The following is a 22,499-nucleotide window of genomic DNA, read 5'->3' on the forward strand; positions in this document are numbered from 1 at the left end:
GATCCAACCTCGAGTTTATGAGAAGTTGTCACATGTCAGTATAAGATATGGCATCCTTCCACCTCCCTTCCCAGGGACCAATGCCTGCCTTAAGACACACAGAAAACAATCTTTATTGCCATATACTTTCATTGTTTCTTTGCTTTAACCCCTAGGAATGTACCTGTTGGACAATCAAAGCAGTTGCTCCATTCCTATGGACCCCAAATCAGAATTCAACATAGATATTTTATACTACTAACATTTTATCAAAGTATTCTTTAAATGTTAACTTGCTAACTTAAGATCATGGGTGGAGACATTATGTAACCTGTTAACCATTGGCTACTGTGCTATCTTGTCTTGCTGCAAAACCTAAGCTGGGGTGAGGAACTGCCTACCCCATCACTTTCCCCCGCCGATAGAAAACCTATATATTCTATTGTAATCAATTGACAGAGTGCCTCTGAGCCTAATAAGCCAGGTGACACTCCACCAGTGCTGTGTGCAATAAACTCCTCTGCTTGACCTCTACACGTTGTGTGATTTACGTCCTTCAGAGAACAAAGAACGAGGTGGAGGCCAGGTGACCAGGTTGCCAGGGAAACAGAACAAAGGGACAAACAGAAGAGGGACAAAAGGGCCTGGCTGAGTTGGGCTGTTGGAAGCAAGGAGTCTACTGGTTTGGGGACTCAAGGGGAGAGCCCAGGCTCTGAGTTCTGGGTCTCATGAAGATGGACGTTGCTGAATTTTCCTGCTTCCTGTGCTAACACAGAACTTTCCCAGGCTGGATTCCAGACCACTAATAAACCTTCTGTTTTACAGCGCTGGCTGAGAGTCACTGGTGATTGTGGAAGTTGGGGGTGCAGGACTCCTTGTGTGTGTGTGGAGGGGGTGTGTAGGGCTTTCCCAGGTGTCCTGCTAAGGTGACTCACTACAGGAAGCTCCTGGCATGGAACAGGGGGGCTGAAAGCTCCAAGGTCAGTCCCAGGAGGTGCTGAAGGCCAGGAGGTTTCCCCCAGTGACAGCGTCCCCTGGGCGGTGTCACACTGATGAGGACTCTGCCTGGGTTTGGTTCAGAGCTGTTCCAGAGCACTGAGCCTGTGTCAGCCCCCAGCATGTGACCTGCAGGCTCCACTCTGGCAAAGCTCCCTGTCCCTGGGCTTTGGCATCACTAGCCCCTGCTTAGTGACTAGGGGTCAGTTTAGGGGAGTGATTCCCAAAATGTGGGGCATGCCTCCTAGGGGGGCACAGAGGAATGTTCATGGAGGCACCTCAGGGTTGAGCCAGCCCCCATGGAGGGCAGGGAGGGAGCACCACTCAGCCCCACTCTGCCCCAGCTCTTCGCCCACCCCACCCTCAGCCTGAGCCTGAGCCCCTGGCCCAGCCGCGACCCCCTCACCTGTGTCTGCACCCCTCTCCCCAGCAAGCCACAGCCCCACTCCCAGCCCTGGTTCTCGACCGCAGCTTCTGGGGGGCCTTGGCCATGGCTAAGAGGGCACAGTGTGAAAAGTTTGGGGACCACTGATTTAGGGTGACATCCTCAATTGCTTCTATGCAGTCCAATAAAAGCTATTCCTCACCCACCTACCCCCTATCAGGACCGACTAGGTATGTTCTGCTGCCCTTCACTCATGCAGGAAGGATAACAACATTTCATTCCACTCAATCCTAAAGTGATTTGTAGCCCGCCACCAGCCAAAACTGGTCATTTTGGGAAAGTGGCCCCATCATGCTGCATAGCTAAGCAGAGTAGGTGGGTCTGTGCAAACACGGTCTGTTCCTGAAGTCTTTCCCCCAGCTTCTCACTAGATGTGAGGGGGGAGCTCATTCAGCCCCTGCGTCCACTTAGTGTTTCAAAACTCCTTATTGTCCCTATCTCTGCTAGCTTTAGATTTCTCCTCCTGTTCATCTTTCAGCAGTTCTGATGAGGTGGCCGAGTGGTTAAGGTGATGGACTGCTAATCCATTGTGCTCTGCACGCATGGGTTCGAATCCCATCCTCATCGGACACATTTAGTCTTCATCCCTCCTTTATAGACAACCATCTCCCCCATTGGTACAATAACAGACCCAACAACATTGCTTCTTGCAAACAAAAACCTTCTCAGGAACTCAAAACTCCCTTGCTTTAAATTAAATGTCTAAATCCCAGATTTCTTAAAAAAAAAGAATTCTCTAGTCCTGTATTTCTTAGTTTTTATCTCAAAAGGTAACATCCTCATCATCTCCCCCAAACACCCTGGGACCTGCCGAAATAATTAAAATACCCCCATCCTGAGCAAGGCCAGAACAGTGAACCAGAGCTAGTGTCTAGGCCAAGCTGTTCTGAAGGAGGCAACTCAGACATTTTCTCCCTGCTTCCCTTGGCAAGGTCTGACTGAGAAAACAAAATTCCGCAAACTGAAAATTTTCTGCTGAAACACCAATACTAGTCTGGTTGGGGACTTTGATATGAATGTATTATTATTATTCTCTTCTGATTTATCTCAGTTCAGTGTTTGTCCTCCGGATGTGTTTACAGATATTGAGTTGTGGGGGAGAGAGGCCAATTCATAATGTCTCTACCCCCCTTTCATAGTGTCTTCCAACTTGCTAGGAAGCTCCTTTGCTACAATGTGAGTCAAGCAGTGTCCATTGTCGCTGTGCTATCTTGGAGAAGTCTGCATTGTAAACGGTTCCTGGGATGGTCCTTGGGAGTGTGAATCCCTTCAATGGGCCAGCAGCAAGTCCGGCTCCTCCCTTGTTGCACCTGAAAGTCTGGTGGGGGGCATTTCCCCACCTCATAACATATCTCAGTAACACACACCAAGCAAAACTTCATAACTTCCCAACCAATGCTAGCACACACAATCCAACACAATATTAATGTACAACAGATCAAGATTTTTGAAATGATACCTCACAAGGCAGACTTTGTACAAACCGTGTCATCATTATATAAGAGTGGTGAATATGGGGCTTCCAAGGCGCTGCTTTGAGTAGAGTGTGCCACACCTGGGCTTCCATTGCAATGGAGACGTACTCTTAGAGTCCATCTCTCCTGGGATAAATACGGCAGCAAGGCTGGCCTGGGTCATCTGATTTGAGCTCATGGAGCTAAAGCTGAGGGGCTAAAAACTGTGGTGCAGATATTTGTGTTCACACTGAAGTCTGGGTGATCTCCAGGAACTGCAGACATCAAACGATGAGGAATTCTGCACACAGAGAGGACCCTGCTAGTGGAAAATGCCTTTGGAAAAGCCCCTTCTGTCACCAGCTGTGGTCGTAGAGTGCTCAGTGCTCTGCGTTGTGGCCTCAAGAGCCATGGATGCAAGTTGAGTTACGATGACCTTTTCCTTATCTCCATGTTTCTTAGGTGCCTCCTTCCAACACTTTCAGAAAAAATGACTGGTTTCTTTTGGAAGCATCTGCACTGCAAGGCAAAGGCATCTTCTCTGCTTCCTCAAAAGATTGACCAAAAGGTGGGAAGAGCAGACACATTTGGCAAGGCACCACTGGGTGCTGCATCCCTAACCTCCACTTTACCTGGCCCAGCTTAGCCACAGTGCTGCTCTCTGGGACTTTTCTCCCAGCTGCTCCATTTCTCATCACTGACAATCAAAAGGAAGGTGACATGACCTCTGTGTGTGGACATCCCCAGCGAATCACAAGGACGTGTGGCACAGGCTCTCGTGTTGCAGCAATTGCAGTCGAAGCAACCGCCATGCCAATGCCAGTCACAGCAGCCTTTTCATCAACTCCAGGCTTGTGATTTGATTCTTTCCAATGCTTCTCTCCAAAGAAGCCTTTTCCTTAGCAAGCAATTACTTGGATACCAAGGGAGGTCTCTTCTGTTTCCTAGAAAGACACAGGAAAATGTGAGCAGAGGAGACAAAAGCCATGCAACAAGGCACCACTGGGAGTTGAACCCAGGATCTCCTGTTTACTAGACAGGTGCTTTAGCCAGCTAAGCCATGGTGCCTGCCTTGCAAAAGGGTTTACAACTGTTCCATTTGATGGCTCAGGATAACACCTGCAAATTCCAAAGTACAAACGTTCCCCATTTCCCTCAAGACTTGCAGACCTTGAGGTGTCTGGCTCTCCGTGCACAGCAAGCCATAGCTGAGTTGACAGAGGGCTTCTAACATGTGCTTCTCCCACCAGCCACTGTGATCATATAGTGGTTAGTGATCTGTGTTTCAGTCGCAGCAACCTCGGCTCAGTTCTGAGTCATGGTAACCTTTCCTTCAGCTCTAGATTTCTCATTTGCCGCTTTCCAAGTGTGGTGGGGTGGCTGCCCCAAACAAGCAGAAGAAAGATTAAGGCAGCCTTGCAGAGGCTGTGCAGAACCCAGCCTATCAGGAAAGGGCTTATTGGGAGAGCCAATCAGGAGAAGGCTTGCTGGAGCAGCCCATATATAAAGGGCTGCTCAGCACAGTCCCGGCGCACCAGGGGACCAGAGCTAATTGCCAGGACAGCCAACAGTCAGTCACTCCTTGGAGTTTGAGGAGGGAGGATTGGCTGCCCTGAAGGAAGGAGAAGGGAGGGCACCATGATCAGAGTAGTGCTGGGTGGGTAAGGGGAGCATGAGTGACCTCCTGGCCGACTACTGCCAGACTGAGGCCCTGATACAAAGGTGGAGGAAGGTGCTAGGTCTGTGGGGAAGTGGTCCAGAGAAACAGATGGCAGGGGTTGGAGGTGCACCCCTTTTGCCTCAGTCGCTGCTGACACAGGTGGCTACACCCTGGACTGCAGCTGGCCACTGAGGCAAGTGTCTGGGTAGAGGACGGCTGCCCCCTGGAAGGGGGAGAGACCTGAGTGGGGCACAGCCAGAGGGCTGTGTCCATAAGAGGACTTTGAAGTCCTGAGAGCGACATGGGTCCTAATGATAGAACAGATGGCAGCCAGATGCCACTAGATGAAGGCGCACCAGGGGACCAGAGCTAATTGCCAGGACAGCCAACAGGAGGCACTGCAGTGAGGCATGCCCCTTGGCACCAAGACTTAGCCGCAAGGAAGGCTCTCTCTGTCTTGAACCACTACTTAGAAGGATTCTGCTGACAGGTCTTTTCTTTTTATGAAAAGAGATACAAAAAAGGAGCCAACAGAGACATTAGGTTCAGCAAGGAAGAACTGTCAGGCCAAGCCAGGATTTCCTGGTTACTAGGAAGGCTCTTCAGCCAGCTCTTCCCAAAGACCACTATCCAGAGGCCTTTTAACAGCCACTGCAGATGTTCATCGACAAAGAGATGCCAAAATAGAGTTCTCCACTGCCTGCAGCCATCACACTACCAGGAGTTCTGTGCACAGAGAGGCCCCTGCTGGTGGAAAAAGGCTTTGGTAGAGACTCTTCTGACACCAGCCATGGTCATATAGCGTTTAGCACTCTGTGTTGTGGCTTCAGCATCCACAGATGCAAGTTCAGTTAGGGGATGTTTTCTTGTCTCCACATTCGTCTAATGGCTCCTTTCAACACTTGTCACCAAAAAGACCTGTTTCTTTTGCAAGCAATGTACAGCTAGGCAGAGGCAGTCTTCTTCATTTCCTCAAAAGATCACCAAGCTGCGGGGAGAGGAGACGCATTCAGCCAGGCACCACTGGGTGCTGCATGCTGAATCTCCTCTTTATTCAGCAGGTGTCTGTGAAGGACATAATCTACACAATGTAGAGGTCAAGAATAGGAGTTTATTACACACAGCGCTGGCGGAGTGTCACCTTGCTTATTAGGCTCAGAGACACTGTCAGTCAATTGATTACAATAGAATATATAGATTTTCCATGGGCAGGGTAAAGTGACGGGCTAGGCAGTTCAACACCCCAGGATAGGTTCTGCACCAAAACAAGATAGCACAGTAGCCAATGGCTAACAGGTTACATAATGTCTCCACCCATGGTCTCAAGTTAGCAAGTTAACATTTAATGAATAATTTGATAAAATGTGAGTAGTATAAAATATCTATGTTAAATTCTGATTTGAGGTCCATAGGAAAGGAGCAACTCTTTTGATTGTCCAACAGGTACATTCCTAGGGGTTAAAGCAAAGAACCAGTGAAAGCATATGGCAATAAAGATTGTTTTCTGTGTGTCTAAAGGCAAGGCATTGGTCTCTTGGGAGGGAAATGGAAAGATGCCATATCTTATACTGACATGTGCCTACTTCTCATAAACTCAAGATTGGATCTGTGGGAAGAACGTCTCTCTACAGAAGAGATTAACAGAAAAGGAAAAGGGATTCTTTGCTCAATTTGCAACTCTGAATAAGACACAATTATTTACTTCTTAGCTCCAACACCTGGCAATTTGCTGACCAGGCCTATCTTAGCAAGCAAGGCTTTCTGTTTACCCCAGTTTTCTCTTAGCTGATCACTATTTGCTAGGCCTCTGGTCCCTTGACCATACTCTGGACTTTGGCTCTGGAAAAGAGCTGGCACAATCCATAGATCAGGTTGTTATATAAACTGCACATGGATTTGAACCCTTCACATCCAGTAATGGCAAAGTCCTTGGTTCCAGCTTGTAGCAGTGATGGAATAAACTGCAGGTTGAAATCAAGTCTCTGGAGTCCATCCACAGCTGGGATGGGTCATTCAGTCCTTTGTACAGAACTTCAGTTTGTAGCAAAGTCCCTTCAGAGGTATGAAGCAGGATTGAAGACAAGATGGAGATGAGGCATCAGCCTTTTATAGTCTCTTGCCATGTGGTTTTTGCTTTCTTTGTCCCAAGGACACTCTATCCAGCACGTGGCATAGAAAAACTTTAAAGTTCTGTCCATAGGGCAGATCCCTGCATACCTTGCTGAGTCACAAGGCATATCTGACTTCTCTCAGTGGGCCAGTTGTATAGCTGATGGTCCTTAATGAGCCATCAAGCAGGCTAGGCAGAATTGACACCAATTTGTCTGGCTGGAGTATTCCCCGGAAGCAGAGCACAAGTTTGAAATACGGGCAGCATAGAGCCAATATTCATAACGTCAACTGCAAAAATGATACTCATCCAGAGATAGCATAATTCTAATCAGCCAATCATAACCTCTCCATAGATCCCTTACACGACAACCTTTCTATAATATTGGCTGCAAATATAGAACAGTGGTCGCAACGGTGATCTATACAGTTACAGATTATGTCAATAACGTCACAGGAGATGACACGGCATCAGTGAGACTGATACTGGAATACTGCCTCCAGTTTTGGTGTCCTCATTTGAAAAAGATGTTGTGAAATTGGAGCTGGGTCAGCAAAGAGCCATCAAATGTTGTGAGGGCTGGAGAAAAATGCCTTCTAGGGAGCTATTGAACAAGCTCAACCTGTTTAGCTTATCAAATGAAGATTGAAAGGTGACTTCATTGAAGTGTTGAAGGGCCTTAATGGAGAGAAAAGGTTGGCTATTAAAGGGCTCTTTAATGTAGCAGACAAAAGCATAACAAGCCCCAATGGCTGGACGGTGAAAAGAGACAAATTCATATTACAACTAAGGCACAAATATTCAACAGCGAGGATGATTCACCACAGGAACAAGCTACCAAGGAAAGTGGTGGATTCACAATCTTCTGATGTCATTTAATGAAGACTAGATGCCTTTCTGGAATGTGTTTACCCAAAAAGTAGCTATTGTGTCATACAGGAGGCCTGTGATATGCAGGGGGTCAGATTAAATGAACTAATGGTCTCTTCTGGCCATAAAGTCGACAAATTTCTGAAAAACTGAGTGTAGTATTGGGAGCAGCGTCTGATGTTTTACTGTCTAGCCGGCTTGCTTCCTAGAACGAATGCTCCTTGAGTGGGGTGATCCACAGGGAGTAGCTCAAACCACAAAGTGCCTGGTCAGGGGCAGGACATTAGCACAGCAAGGGAGGGGTGTGGCAGTGACATCACAAAGGCTTTTTGCAGGACCTCAGACTATTGGTCAAAGGTGGTGGGGAGGTGGTGACCTCACAGAGAGATGCTGACATCAGGCAGGCAGGACAAGGGCGAGGGGCCAGGGAAACCTCAGAGACCCCTGTGGCTTTGCTTCAACAAGTCTCCTTCTCCAGGTCTCTCTTTGAGGACTGAGAGTATTCGGGTTCACGTATGTGAGCGCCAGGAGGAACCTGTTTAGAGTTTTCTCCTTCCCTTTTCCTGATTTTACTAGAAAACAGTCGTCCCTGTTTAGAAGGTAAGAGCCTCCTTGAGGTTTGAAACCTGTTCAGTCTGATCCATCTGGTGACAGTTGAATTCTAGGCATGGAAAACACGAGCTTAAGGAGGCTGAATTTTATTCTGCACCTGGGATTTTGTCCCTTAGAATCACTGAGGACATTTGAGTTTGTCCTTTTTGTTTCACTTTTTCCTCCATCCCTCCCTCCTTTCTCTTCTTCTCTTGCTTCTTTTGTCCTTTCTCCTGTTCCCCTCCCAACACCAGGAGAGAGGTGTGTGTGTGTGTGTTGCGGGGGAGTGCTCGGCAGCTCCCACTCTGGGAGGTCCACCCAAAAATGCGGGGCTGAAATAGTGCTCGGGCAGTGATCCTCACCGGTGACCTGGGCCATCCTTTGGGTTCTCGTCCTCAGTCTCTACCCTGATTGGCTGAGCAGGGGGTTATTGACAGGGAGGAGACTCAGGTCCTTGTTGTTCTCTTTTAAGACCAAGTAAATAAGTCATAACCAGTTCTATGTTTGATGAATTTTGCTGCTTCTCTGCATTAATGGTCTCTGAGCAGTTCATGATTCTCTCTAACCTTGAAGTTCTCCTCAAATACTTGCTGAATAATTACTGTGCACTGTTGTTGGTCTGGAGCTCATCTGAGAGCACTTTATTCAGGTCATTCAGTATCTGAAATTCAAGATCCGATGGTTAGTTTGAAAATCAGGGCTCTTGGGTCCTGTTCCCAACTCTGCCACTGGCTGGCTGTGTGACCTGAGACAAGTCAATTCTCCTTTCGCAGCCTTAGCTTCTCCCTCTTTCAAGTAGGGATAATAATGATCCGCTCCTACCTAGCTCAACACACTCACTCTTCCCCAACATACACGTTATCTCTCCCCCCACACACACACAGTCTCCACACTGCAGGTGAAAGGCAACTGGCAATCTAGTAGGATGCCCATTGAGCAATGGGGTAGGGAAACCGGCTGGCATTAGACTTGTTGGGGCCTAAGGCTGAAGTCAAAAGTCTTAGCCCCACCACCCAGGGCTGAATCCCTCAAGCTCTGGTTTTGCCCTTCCCCCACTTGGGCGGAGCTCAGGCTTTGGCTCCCCCCCTGCCCTGTGTGGGAGGGGCTTGGTCCCTCTTTCCAGGGCCATGCAGTAAGTTTTTTTGGCAGAAGGGGGTTGCAGTGAAAAGAAGTTTGAGAAAACCTGGCATAGAGCATCTCCATTACTGAGCTGCAGCAGCAATGTTGCAGGGGAGTTTGAAATGTTGACTTGTCTTTAGCCTCTGAACACGTCTAGACTTGGCTCCCTGTGGCACCCTGGGTGACCAGACACTGAAAGTACAGCCATGGAGACACCACACAGCCTAGCTGGCAAGAATCAAACTGCCACAGAAAGACACCTCTGGTTTCCTAGCCCAGCTCCCTAAGCCCTCAGTCACAACCACTTAACACAGGGGCTTTTCTACACTCTGGTTCTGTTCTCACTGAAGGGTCATTTCCAATAGTTTGCTCAGACCAGCTTCCCCAGCACACTTACTGCTGTGCAGCTCTGTACGTGTGGCCATGGCTGAGCAGCAAGAATTCCTGCCCATTTCCCCAGTGGCTGGAGCATGGCTAGAGTGTGTCTGTGGTTAATGATGTTGCTGTAGATTGTTCGTTTCCTGCCTTGGCAATTCAGACAGTCCCTTTTCCCAACATATCTCCAGCACATCAGTAATTCCAATAACGGGCAGGTTTTCTCTGGGGCACTGAGATTTTTCAGGGAGTTGGTGGCTCCTTTCTTTCCTCACCCTGGAGTAAACTCAGCTTTTTATTCTGTGGTTCATGTTTTATGGAATAACAGCAGCAACTTGAAGAAAGAGAAGAGTGAATATCTCACTGTCAGGGCTGAAGGTGGTCACGTCCTCTCTGTCTGACCATCGCCACTGCAGGAGAGAAGGTTTCAATGGATTCGAATGCCCTGGCTCAGACAAGAGATACAGGGAGGTTTTGCTGTTCATGGATCTGTGCAAAGGAAATTGTGTCTCTGTGTGAAACTGAGGAGGGAAATGAAATGCCCACCGGGTGGCGCAATGTCCTAAGCTAAGGCAGGAGGGGGAAGGACTAGAGCTGAGGAATGACTGAAGTGGACTCACGTGGGATTGAAATGACATTTGTTTCTGTCAGGTAGTGAGAAATGTGACATTAATTCAGATGCGGGGTTGAGGCTTCCTTAGCTCCTTGTAAAAACTTGAACTTGATTTCCCAGAAGGGAGAAAGGGAAAGTCTGGGGCTGCCTTTAGTCCCTGTCTGGGGTCTCCTCGCCAGTGGAAAATATCCCTTGTTTGGTGCTGCCAAGGGGATCGTGCAGAGCTGAGACGTCCCTCGGCTTGGATCAAAGGGGGAGTTGGATGGAATTTATCACACAACCCTCCCTGCTCCCCAGAGCCCCACGGGGAGAATCTAGAGAAAGGGGAGTCATTCCTCCCCTGCGCTCCCAGAAGAGCTGCTAGGGCTCCTTCCTGCCAGCTACTCACCCCTGGATTCACCCTCAGCTCCTGGGATCTTTCTGCTCCAAAGGCACCAGAGTCCTGGCATGTGGAGGGCGTCACTGCACAGTCTGAAACACAAGGGAGGCTTCTGGAATTGAAGGAAGGAGCAGAAAATGGAGAGGAAAGAAACAGAGAGAAAACGCCTCTTCTCTCTCCCCTCCCTCTCCCAGCAAGAAATGTTACCAAGGACCAGCGTTAGGGGAACTGGTGCCCTGGGCAAAACTTGTACTTTGGCACTTCCCCATCACCCCTGGGCAATCCCCCTCCCCCTTTAGTGCTAGCTCCTGCACTCCCAACCCTTGTGCCTCCTTCACCCCTAACTCCTGCCCCCTCCTGTGCCCTAACCGCTACGCTGTGTCCCCTTTGCCCTTAACTCCCGCACTCCCCTCCTGTGCCACCAGCCACTGCCCTGCTCCTGCACCCCCTTCACCCCTAACCCCTGCACCCCCTCCTGCACCCACGTGGGGACACTGACCTGTGTGCATGGAGCAGCTGGCATTGCTGCCTGCTCCTCCCTGGGATGCTGCTCCTCCGGGCATCCCAAGGGGCTGCAGGGGCAGGGCGAGAAGCGACATCATCCGAGCTCCCTGCATCCAGGTCACTTTCCTCAGCCGGGCTGTATCGGGGAGGGCAGAGAGCAGCAGCTTCTGATGCTCCCCTCACAGCCCAGCCCAGGTGGGGACAGTGACCAGGACACATGGAGCACATAGTGTTGCTCCTCGCTCCCCACAACCCTCTATGGGGCCATGGACGAGCATTGGGGGCAGGGGAGAGCAGTAAGCACCTTTGCACCGGCACACGGTGCCCTTTGACCCCCTGGAGCCCTGGGCGGCTGCCGGGGGGGCCCACCCCTAAGGCCGGCCAGGCTCCCCAGCACGAACAGCAGAGACACAGGGAGACTGGCCACCCACTGAGCAGTGGTAGCCTGGGCGGCTCGTAATGGAGGCTCGGGGGGGCTCAGCCTCCCCAAACCTTGTGTCGCCAAGGGGGCAGTGGGGCCCATGACTAGGGGCCCTGGCCAAATTAGGCCCCCCCTGGAAAAGTCTCCCCCATGTCGGCCCCAGGGCTGGAGGAGCTCCCACTCCCTGCTACGGCCCGGGGACTGCAGCAGGGCACAGAGCTTCTCTGGTCTCGGGGCTGCAGCGGGGCAGGGGTAAAGGAGTGACAGGGTGGGGCCAGTGGGGGAAGGGGTGGAACAGAGGTGACAGTGGATGGGGCCGTGGGTGGAAGGGGGCGGAGCCACAGACAGAAGTGGCGGGGTCATGGATCCGGTTCTGGGGCCCCTGCACTTGTTCTCCCTTTCCCTGGGCTTTGGCATCACTAGCCCCTGCTTAGCCAGTAGGGTTCAGTGCTCCCCAAAATGTGGGGCATGACTCCTAGGGGGACACAGAGGAACATTCATGGGGGCACCTCAGGGCCTGAGCCAGCCCCCATGGAGGTAGCAGATTTAAAGTTTATTAGAGAATATTTAAAAATAAACGATACAAAGTGTTTGAGGCATCAGTTATTGTGTCATTGGGGGTAACATACAGGTTGTGGGGGGATGTTAGCATTTTGGTATTGGACGGCATATACATATACACAGTCTGTCATGTCCCCAGTGCGGGGTATACGGTGGGTGAGTTCAAGGTACAGCCAGCAAGCAGTGAGAATACATCACTCATACAAACAGGTAATGGATAGTCGTGGGCATGAATAAATGAGCAGACTGGGTAATGATGGTAGGATGACCCTCACAGGGCAGAGTTCAGTTTGGTTGGTTCAGGGCTCAGGGGATAAAGTCCAACAGGGGAAGTTTACAGGTCTCTTCCCCCTTGTGGGTGCGTGGAGTCACGCCGGCTCACTCTTGGTATTGACGGTGGCCGGTGACGTACTCTGTGTAAATGTCTCTGGACCACTGAATAGCGTCCGAGACCATTAGGCATCTCATGAGCCGCACGTAGCGACGGCCCACCCCACAGGTCCGCAGCACGCACTCATTAAGGGGGTCCCAGGCACCCAAGGCCCCAACGATCAGAGCGTCGGTGTAGACCTCGTAGCCCTTTGCTCACAGGGTGTCAGCCAAGGGAGCGTACTTTTCGAGTTTGCGGGCTCGGGCTTGGCGGAAGGCCGGGGTTCTGTTTTCGAACGGGATTGTCACATCGACGAGGATGATCTTTTTCCGGTCCTCATCCGTGACGACGATGTCCGGGCGCAGCAGGCTGTCGGTGCCGGGGATGGCGCGATTGACAGCGATCTCTCCCAGGTGCGGGGCGATGGCCTTCACCAGGCGGTCCTGGACGGCGTTGTGGCGCAGCTGCCAGGCTCTGCCGTGGGGTCTGCAGCTGCACAGGACGTGGGGCAAGGTCTCCATGGCGTACCCGCACCTCCGGCAGCGTTTGTCCGGGTTCCCGTGGCGGATGGTTCCGTTGAGGGGGACACAGTTCAGCCGGGCGCGGTGTATGAACCGCCAGTCGGCGAAACGGATGAAGCTGCCTGAGGGGAGGAAGTGGTTGCTGGAGTCCCACTTGCTGGTGATCTCAAAAGCCTTGCCCTGGTCCGGCTTTTTCTTCAGGGTGTCCACGTAGAGCGCGCGGATGGTGCCTTCAGCGACCTCTCCAGCATGCCTCTGGCTCCGGGGTTGACGACGGTGTTGCCCTCCGTCCCGATATGTGGCACCAGGACTCCTAGCTCCTGCCATTCCTCGCTCCACATCCATCGGCAGCCCAGTTGCTTTCCCAGTCGGCGTGTGGCGTTGCAGGCGCGGGTCCACAGCGAGGCGATGTCGCTCCTGTCCCAGGCGAACTCACCGTCCAGGGAGCCGCTCAGGAAGGTGGCCACATCTTGGTCAGAGGGAGCTCTGCCGATTCGCTTCGCGGTGGCAGCGCGCAGGGCGGCCGTCGCGATGTTCTTTACCACGGCGTCCGGGCACGTCAGGAGGCGAAAGGTGTGCGTGACGACCGCAATGTCGCAGAGGTCTCCCATGCGGGGGACGTTGGCGCCCCCGTGTCGGTGGGCGATGTATACGAGCTCGTTGCTGGCTCTCTGGGGTAGGGACTGCCACTTCTTCACCAGCTGCCGGATGGTGTTGTCCGCCTTGTTGAGGGGCACCTTCGCCATGGTGGATCCTCTCAGGACGAAGGCGATGCAGGGGATCAGGAAGGTGTTGAGGGCGTTGATTTTCTGCCATGGCGCCAGCAGGGATGTGTCGATCTTGGCAGCGTCCTGCAGGATCTCCTGGATGGTGTCCTCGGGGGTCTGCCGGACGCGGAAGCCCGTCGGCGTGCCGAGGTGTTGGTATGCCTGCCCCTCCGCCAGGGGAACGACGGACTCGCCCTGGATTAGGAATTCCATAGTCAGCACCGAGTCCCTCTTGCTCCCATCGACGTGGAGGGACGCGCACTTCTTGGCGTTGAAGCAGAGTCCTGTCCAGTCCGCGGCTCTCCCGATGGTGTCGAGGATGCCCTGGAGCCTCTCGGGGTCGTCCGCGGTCAGGAACAGGTCATCCGCGTAGGCCAGGATGCTCACCCTCTCGCCGTGCAGGTCGAAGCCGTCGGAGATCGCCCGCAGGAGCGGCTCCATGGCGAGGTTGAAGACGATGGGGCTGAGGGGGCAGCCCTGCTTCACGCCGCTGCGGATAGGAATCTCGGTGGTCTCTCCTTCCACCGAGCGGATGGTGGTGCTGCAGCCCTCATAGAGTTCCCGGATCAGGCGAAGGAAGGTCTCCGGCATCCCGAACTCCCGTAGCGTGTTGAAGATGTGGTGGTGGGGGATGGACCTGAAGGTGTTGGCCAGGTCGAGCCATGCTACCGTGCACTGCTCCGCTCCCTCCTGGTCGCCTGGAGGACGGTCTGGAGCAGGAAGTTGTGGTTGTAGCACCCCTCCGACGTCTTGAAGCCCTTCTGGGCTGGGCTGATGGCTCCCCCGGTTGTCGCCCACTCCGTGATCCTGGCTGCCAGGCAGCTGGCGTACAGTTTGTACATCGTGGAGCAGAGAGAGATGGGTCTCCAGTTGCTGGGGTCGTCTCGCTCGCCCTTCTTGTGGATGAGGACAGTCATGGCCTTCTTCCAGGAGGTGGGAGACCGGCCGAAGCGCCTGCACAAGTTGGAGATGTTGGAGAGCACGAGGCAGCCGGGGTCCCGTTTCTTGAGGAGGCTGTAGGGGATGCCGTCTTTTCCGGGTGCGGTGTTCTTGGTTCTGGAGAGTCTCACCGTCACCTCTTTAGACGTGAAGTTGGCCTCTAGGTAGTCTGCATCGGTAACGCGGGGCAGGGGGCGGAGACACTCCGGACGCTGCGCGTCGTTCCTGGGCACGTCACCGAACACTCCGAGGAAGTAGTTGTAGAGGCGCTCGGGCGGGATCGTGCAGTATGACGGGGGACCGTCGAGGACCTCTCTTACGCGGTTTGTTCTGTACAGCTTCTGGATCCTTGAAGCTGCTGCCGGGTCGTAGCGGTGGCTGGCATTCCTTCTCCCAGTTCCTCTGGTGGAGGTGTCGCGATTTGGGACGGGTCGTCTGAAGGCAGGCCAGGTGATCATCTGGTTTGGTGTCCTCTTGGAAGTAATCTCTGCCGACAGCTCGTGGGTGAGTCTGTCGATGAGTGGGTCGAATTCCTCAAAGGAGCCTGCCACTTGGAGCTCCTCGATCCAGGCGGCCTGCCAGGGCGTGGCTGGCCTAACCATCGGCAGTCGGACCTCCGGTTCCTCGGTCGGCGTGGGCAGCGAATTTGCCACGTGGTCAACGGGTTGTCTCGCTTGCGGCTCAGGGGACCTTCCGGGTGGTTCCTGAGGCATAGCCACCAGTGGGGTAGCATCGTTACTGGTTGTTGGTGGGTGTTGGACCACAGAACAGGAACGGAGTCTGACAGCCAAAATGCGATTGTAAGCAGAGCTCTCCTTTATTCTATCCCAGCATGCTTTTATACATAGTTTCATTCAGCAATCAGGTAATGATCAATTGGTTAATTAAAGTAACAGAAACAACTGTAACTAGTTGGGATAATTAACATCCGACACACCTGTCTAGCTCCTTCTCCTAATTACAGTTAATTAACTAATGAAAACAAACCCAGAGCCAGGTCTTTACACGCAGATCCAGCATAATTAATTTATCTCAGAAGCAAAACAACCTCAGTGTTTCTCATTACTTATCCCACATCTCCCCCCTTTATTCAAAATCAAAAAGAAAAAAGAGAGAGGAAATATTCCCAACTCATAATAACATAACGCTATAACCTATCACACACAAAAAAAATAAGGATTAATAAAATCAACCTGTATGACCATACAATCCTTGGCATAATTCCAAAAAACATCAAACGAACAAAACAAAGACACAATAAACAGAAGATGAGAAAAATTCTGCAAACCCGCCCCCCTTTTTTTTTTTTTTTTTTTTTTTTTTGGATTGTATCCCTCAGCTGTCAGGTGATCAAGCTGACACTGAGGGTGGGGGGTCTTCAAGAAAGACACATCAAACCACATGACAACACGACAACGATTCTGGCCAGAAAACAGACAACACAAAACATAACAGAGAACACAAAACATCATGGTACACTAAATACCTATATAGCCACACAAATTTTCTTTCAGACACAAATATCATTCCAAGCGAGTAACTGATTCACGGAGGATCAGACTGAAAAAGTCCTGGCAAAGCTAACAAACAGCTCTCCTCCGGGGGCTCTGGTTCCGCGACGTCTGAGCGCGTCTCGTGAGGCTCCTCCGCATCTGCCTGCCGTCGCTCCGGAGGACGCAGCCAAGGCCGGACCCACTTCGCTGGTATCCACCTGGGACCTGCATCAGTGGCAACACACGCATAACCCCTGCCCCATGTTAGCAAGTCAACTGGTCCTTTCCATATTTGCTGCTGATAATCAAACCACTTAACCAAGGGTCGGGGGGCCATACCCTGCTCTTCCCCAGTCATCCCGCTGATATGTTTAATTGCAGGGGGCACCTGGTTGTTTTTACCAACATGTAACCAGTTAAGTACATAAAGAGCTTTCAGTAAGCGAGCGGCAGGCGTCTTGTCCAAAGCGTCTGCCCGTTCACTACGAATCCCCCCTTTTTGTCTTAAGAGGAGCGCCTTCAAAGAGGCGTGAGCACGCTCAATAATAGCTTGCCCAGTAGAATTGCCAGGTACACCCGTAGAATGCTGCACACCCCAGTGGGAAAGAAACTGGGCAGTGCGATGAGAAACATAACCCCCGCCATTATCAGTCTTAATGAGGGCAGGAACCCCCATCACGGCAAAGCATGCTTGCCAATGCTTAATCACATCACGAGAGCTAGTAGAGGCCATAGCTGTCGCCCAAGTAAAGCCAGAAAAGGTATCAATAGTAACATGAATATTGCGCAAGGTGCCGAACTCAGCAAACGTGGTAACATCAGACTGCCAAACTTGAAGTGACAATAGGCCACGGGGATTAACACCAGATACAAGGGGCAATACATGCTGTTGACAATCAGGGCAGGAGGCCACGATAGCACGAGCGTCAGTAATAGAAATCGCAAATTGACGTGCTAAAGCACGGGCAGACTGATGAAAAAATTCATGGGAAATCCGTGCCTGGGCAAATGAATTCGGAACATGGGCAACGCCAACTAACTGATCAATCAGCGCATTGCCCTCGGCAAGACCATCTTGTAATCCAGAGTGGCTCCTAATATGCATAACAAAATAAGGGCACCGTCGAGCATTTAAGAGATGCCATAACTGAAGAAGAGCAGTCCATAAAACAGAATTCGTGACACGGCCCAACAGGGAGCGTTCTAAACGCTGAAGCACACCTACAGCATACAGAGAGTCACTGACAATATTCAAAGGGGTATCGGGCCATTTTTCAAAAGTGCGAACAATAGCACGAAGCTCTAGAACCTGCAGGGAGCCTTCAGCAAGAACAAACTCGTGATGCCAATGGCCGTCAATAAACCAAAGAAGTCCTGCACGCTGGGCACTGCCGCTGGCATCGGTGAAAACGGTGAGACCAGCAACTGGAGTAGATCGCAACATTAGGGCTTTTTCCAGAGGAAGCGTGGTAGCAAAAATTCGGTGTGAGGGAAAATGGCTACTAAAGTAACCAGCGTAATCCATGGTGGCAAGTACAAAAGAAAGGTGAGTAGCAAGCAACTGAGTCACAGTAACATCATCAAAGGGCAAATAAATGGTATGAGGGTCAATACCTGCAATGGCCAGCAAACGGCATCGGGCCATAGAAATGAGGTGAGCAATCGCATCAAGCCGCGTAGTCACAGTTGTGGTATAGTGCGAAGGTGGAAAAAGCCATTCAATGCCCACCAGTGGATCGGAAAGGGCCTCATGCCATTGAAAAAGTAAAGCTTCCAAAGAGGCATCTTTGGAAAAAAATTGCCAAAAAAATGGGCAAGTCCGGATAAATACGCCCCGAATAACGTGTTGCAAGTTTATCTGCAATATTTCGTAAGGCAACCTGGTGCTGATTCTGCAGAGAGCGAGGTTCATCCGGAGCACGTCCACCTTGAAGCAGTTGAACCAAGGGTGCAAGATCCTCATTAGTTATACCACAAAGACCGCGAACCCACTGCAAATCGCCCACCAAGCGCTGAACGTCATGTAAATTATGAATGTCCATCCGAAAGGTCAAATTCTGCGGGCGTACAATTGAATCCGTAATTTCCATACCAAGATACCGATATGGGGCTTGCCGCTGAAGTTTTTCTGGAGCAATTACCAGCCCAGCCTTTCGCAAAACTGAGTCAATTTCAGCAATCGCCGCATCCACAGCAAAATGGGCGCCAGTAAACAAAAGATCATCCATATAATGATAAATAATCCAATCAGGGTGCACCAATCGCAGGGGTGCTATAGCCCAAGCAACATAAGATTGACAAATGGTAGGAGAATTTTTCATACCTTGTGGTAGAACAGTCCATTGATACCGCCGGGCAGGTGCAGCCTTATTTATAGAAAGCACAGAAAAGGCAAATTTCTCGCGGTCCGCGGGATGCAAGGCAATGGTAAAAAAGCAGTCCTTTAAATCAACAACAAGCAGAGGCCATCCATGCGGAAGCATAGTAGGTGTGGGCAGCCCAGGCTGGAGGGCACCCATATCCTTCATAACAGCATTGACAGCGCGTAGATCTTGTAACAAACGCCAATGCCCAGACTTTTTGGGAATGGTAAAAATAGGGGTATTCCAAGGGCTAACAGAAGGTTCAAGGTGGCCCATAGCCAATTGTTCCTGCACAAGTTCATGCACCCGGGCGAGCTTATCTTTAGGCAGCGGCCACTGAGCGACCCAGACCGGCGTGGTGGTTGTCCATTCCAGCTGTAGGATCGGTCGCCCCTCAGTGGCCGCTAAGCAAAAGGTGAATTTTGCAACACAATGCCCCACTGACTTAAACAGTCCCGACCTAAAAGCCATATCGGAGCCGGCATTACATAGGGGCGAACTTTTGCGCTTGTGGCCGGATCTTCCACATCAGAAATGGTAATAAAATTTACACTAATGCGAGTCAATTGAGTCCCACCAATGCCGGTCACCGGTGTGGCGGCATCCCGCAAGGGCCAAGATTCCGGCCAAAACCGAGCGGGGACTATAGTCACATCGGCCCCTGTATCCAGCAAGGCGTCATGAATAATCTGCCGCCCATCGGACCCTTGAAGCCGAACAGTACGGGTGGGCTTGCGTGAAGTAATGTCCATAACAAAAGCAATTTGGGGAGGGCTAGTGGATCCAAATCCTCGGGACCCACGATCAATCGGGGTCGATCGGGGTACACATCCCTTGAAGGGTATTAGTTGAGCAATGCGCGTACCAGCAATTATAGTTACAGGGGGGCAGAGGGCGCGTACCATTATCCCAATGTTCCCGGTATAATCAGCGTCAATAAGGCCAGGTAAAACAAAAATACCCTGTTTTGATGTAGACGAACGGCCAATCAAAAGAGCACTTAGTCCAAATCCTAATGGGCCATCAGTGTTAGAAGGAAGAACTTGAACTTTATCAGTCTCTAGAACTACATCTGATGCTGTGGCCAGGTCCACTCCGGCACTGCCACGGGTTGCTCCGGTGAGGTGTTCCAGGCAGCCGGGTTGGTAGGTGGAGGTACTTGTATCGTCGCGCTCCTCCGAGGGGCGCTCCGTGATCCGTTTCCCGGCAGCGGTGTTCCATCTTTCTTGTAACGCGCCCAGCAATCATTGGCATGATGTCCGAACTTATTACATCGTGTGCAAGCACCAGTTGCAGAGTTAGGAGACATATCAGAGGTTCGCTGCCCAAACCTATTACGTCGTGTACAAGCGCCTGTTGCAGCTCTAGATGACATATCAGAGGTTCGCTGCCCAAACCTATTACGTCGTGTACAAGCGCCTGTTGCAGCTCTAGATGACATATCAGAGGTTCGCTGCCCATTTTGCATTGGGCAATCCCGCCAGAGGTGCCCGGGTTTTCCACAATTAAAACAAGGGCCAGCCGGCCGGGTCGATCTTTTAGCCCCCCATCGTCGCCCGAGCAGAGGTCGTAACGTCACGGCTAGTGCAGAGGCCTGTGCCTCAGCATGAATTGCTGCCTTATCCGTCTCCTCAAACATAGTGGCCTTATTACATGCTTCAATCATTTCCATTAGGGACGCAGTTTTGGGCAAAGTAGCTAAGATACGGCGGCAAGTGGGATTCGCATTCTGGGTGGCGAGATCAAGGCCAACTGCAGTCCTGGCTTCTGGCGTCAGATTAGGGGATCTATCAATAGCTTCTCGGAGACGATCCAAAAAGGTGGAATATGGTTCTGATAGGCCTTGAGTAATTTTAGCGTAGGGCGGGTTCGGCTTCCCCATCTGGGGCACCGCCTTAAAGGCAGCCAAAGCTAGTTCCTGTGATTGCTGCAGGATTCGGGGGTCCAGACGGGCTTGCAGATGTGGGTCAGCAAAACGACCGGCTCCCAAAAGCATCTCAGTAGTGGCCACGTGCCGGGGATCACCGTCCGGTAGATCCAGATTGTGGACAAGGGCCAAGTCGATTCTCTTGGCCCAATCATCTTTCCACAACAGTTTTTGCGTGGGTGTAAGAAGTAGATCAGCTAGTTTAATTGCATCATATGGACACATCGCCTGGCCCGTAAATACCTGTTCAATAAGAGACTGTACATATAGATTATCTAGTCCATAAGCCATAATTGATTTCTGTGCCTCACGGATCAATTTCCAATCCAAAGGGGCCCATTGTCGGTGATTAGGATGTTGAGGGTCTGGCGTAATTACTGGAAAGGCCTCAGGTGTCAGTCCTTCAAGGATGGCTTCCTTTATGACCCCATGCCAACGCTGTACTGGGTCCGGAGGGTCCCCGGGGTCAGGTGGGGCAGAAGGGCAAGTCGGACGAAAACACTCGTGAAGACTTGACCGTGATGATCCAGCTGGAAAACCTTGTTTTTGATCCAATTTGTTAAAAATGGCCTGCAGTTGTCGACCCTGGCGCTGCAGTTCCTCATAAAGAGCATCAGACCGGGTAAACTGAGTAAAATCAGAACATGGCTGTGATGGCACATGTTTCACCCGAGCCTCCTCTGCTTCCCCGCATTCATGACACCCCCAGGTCCCGTGGATACGGCACGGCTTTGAAAGGGGTGCATATGGCAAAGTTGTCTCCATAGGCTCGGGTGTATCGGGCGGTAGCGGGACCGAAGCAGGATCAATTATATCAGGGCCAATAGCTACGTTGGAGGGTAATGGCATCGTAGCAGAGGCAACATCGTCCATAGGGAAGGGGTCGGAAGCCAAGGGTATTACTGTGTCCTCACCACCAAAAAAATCCCTGGCTCCAACCGGCAAAACGGAGGGTATTCCGGGCGTTGGGTGACAAAGGTCTGAGAGAGCCGCCTGTACTCCTGCCTCGGCTGCAAAGGCTTCCACTATCTCTGTTGTCTTCTTCCATATTGGACTCAGGGAGAAGGCTTCCTTGTCACCCTGAGCCACTGATTTCCAAAGTTCACAGCCCATCCGCTCCCACACAGTTTTATCAAATATTGTATTGGGTGAAACAGAAAGTCCCCTTGAACGTCCCCACTGTAGTAAGCGGGATAATGCATCAGAGGGGAACTTTTCTCCCTGTCGCTCCGTGATGCGTGTCAGAATTTCATGCACCATTTTCTCCTCTGCAGACGCAGCGGCTCCCATTTTTAGTGCTCACTTCTAGATTCAGGTGTGCCCCTTTTTTTTTTTTTTTTTTTTTTTTAAACGCCCTGCAGCTTACCGCTCGGCACTGGGCTTCAGGTGCTTCTCTCCGTTTGGACGCTTTATGGTTCCCAGCCGTACAACTCTGTTCAGATGCGTCCTTCTTCTTTGGACGCCCTGCAGCCGCCGCTTGACACTCAGGCGCGCTTTTCTTTTTCGGACGTCCTGCGGCTTTTTTTTTTTTTTTTTTTTTTTTTTTTTTTTTCCTCTCTCGGACGCCCGACGCTGAAACTTCAGGCGCGTCCCTCTTTTTCTTTTTATCAACTCAGGCCACCAACACTATCTTCAATCATCACATCGGGGTCACCATTTGTTGGACCACAGAACAGGAACGGAGTCTGACAGCCAAAATGCGATTGTAAGCAGAGCTCTCCTTTATTCTATCCCAGCATGCTTTTATACATAGTTTCATTCAGCAATCAGGTAATGATCAATTGGTTAATTAAGGTAACAGAAACAACTGTAACTAGTTGTGATAATTAACATCCGACACACCTGTCTAGCTCCTTCTCCTAATTACAGTTAATTAACTAATGAAAACAAACCCAGAGCCAGGTCTTTACACGCAGATCCAGCATAATTAATTTATCTCAGAAGCAAAACAACCTCAGTGTTTCTCATTACTTATCCCACAGGTGGGATCAGGTTTGGGACGGTGGGTGCGGAGGTGACGCCCGGTCTTACGTGTGCAGCTG

The 22,499-nt window shown here is 51.2% G+C and overlaps 2 non-coding genes across 2 annotated transcripts; one reads left to right on the forward strand and one right to left on the reverse strand.

The window, feature by feature from the left end:
• The first annotated feature begins 1,905 nt into the window (after window positions 1–1,905).
• On the forward strand, window positions 1,906–1,987 carry TRNAS-GCU. The gene has a single exon. It is a non-coding gene; the product is annotated as a tRNA-Ser (tRNA).
• A 1,881-nt stretch (window positions 1,988–3,868) lies between these two features.
• On the reverse strand, window positions 3,869–3,942 carry TRNAT-AGU. Its single transcript has one exon. It is a non-coding gene; the product is annotated as a tRNA-Thr (tRNA).
• Between the last annotated feature and the right edge of the window lie 18,557 nt (window positions 3,943–22,499).

Source organism: Mauremys mutica, unplaced genomic scaffold, assembly GCF_020497125.1.
Source record: "Mauremys mutica isolate MM-2020 ecotype Southern unplaced genomic scaffold, ASM2049712v1 000922F_np12_obj, whole genome shotgun sequence".
NCBI lineage: Eukaryota > Metazoa > Chordata > Testudines > Geoemydidae > Mauremys > Mauremys mutica.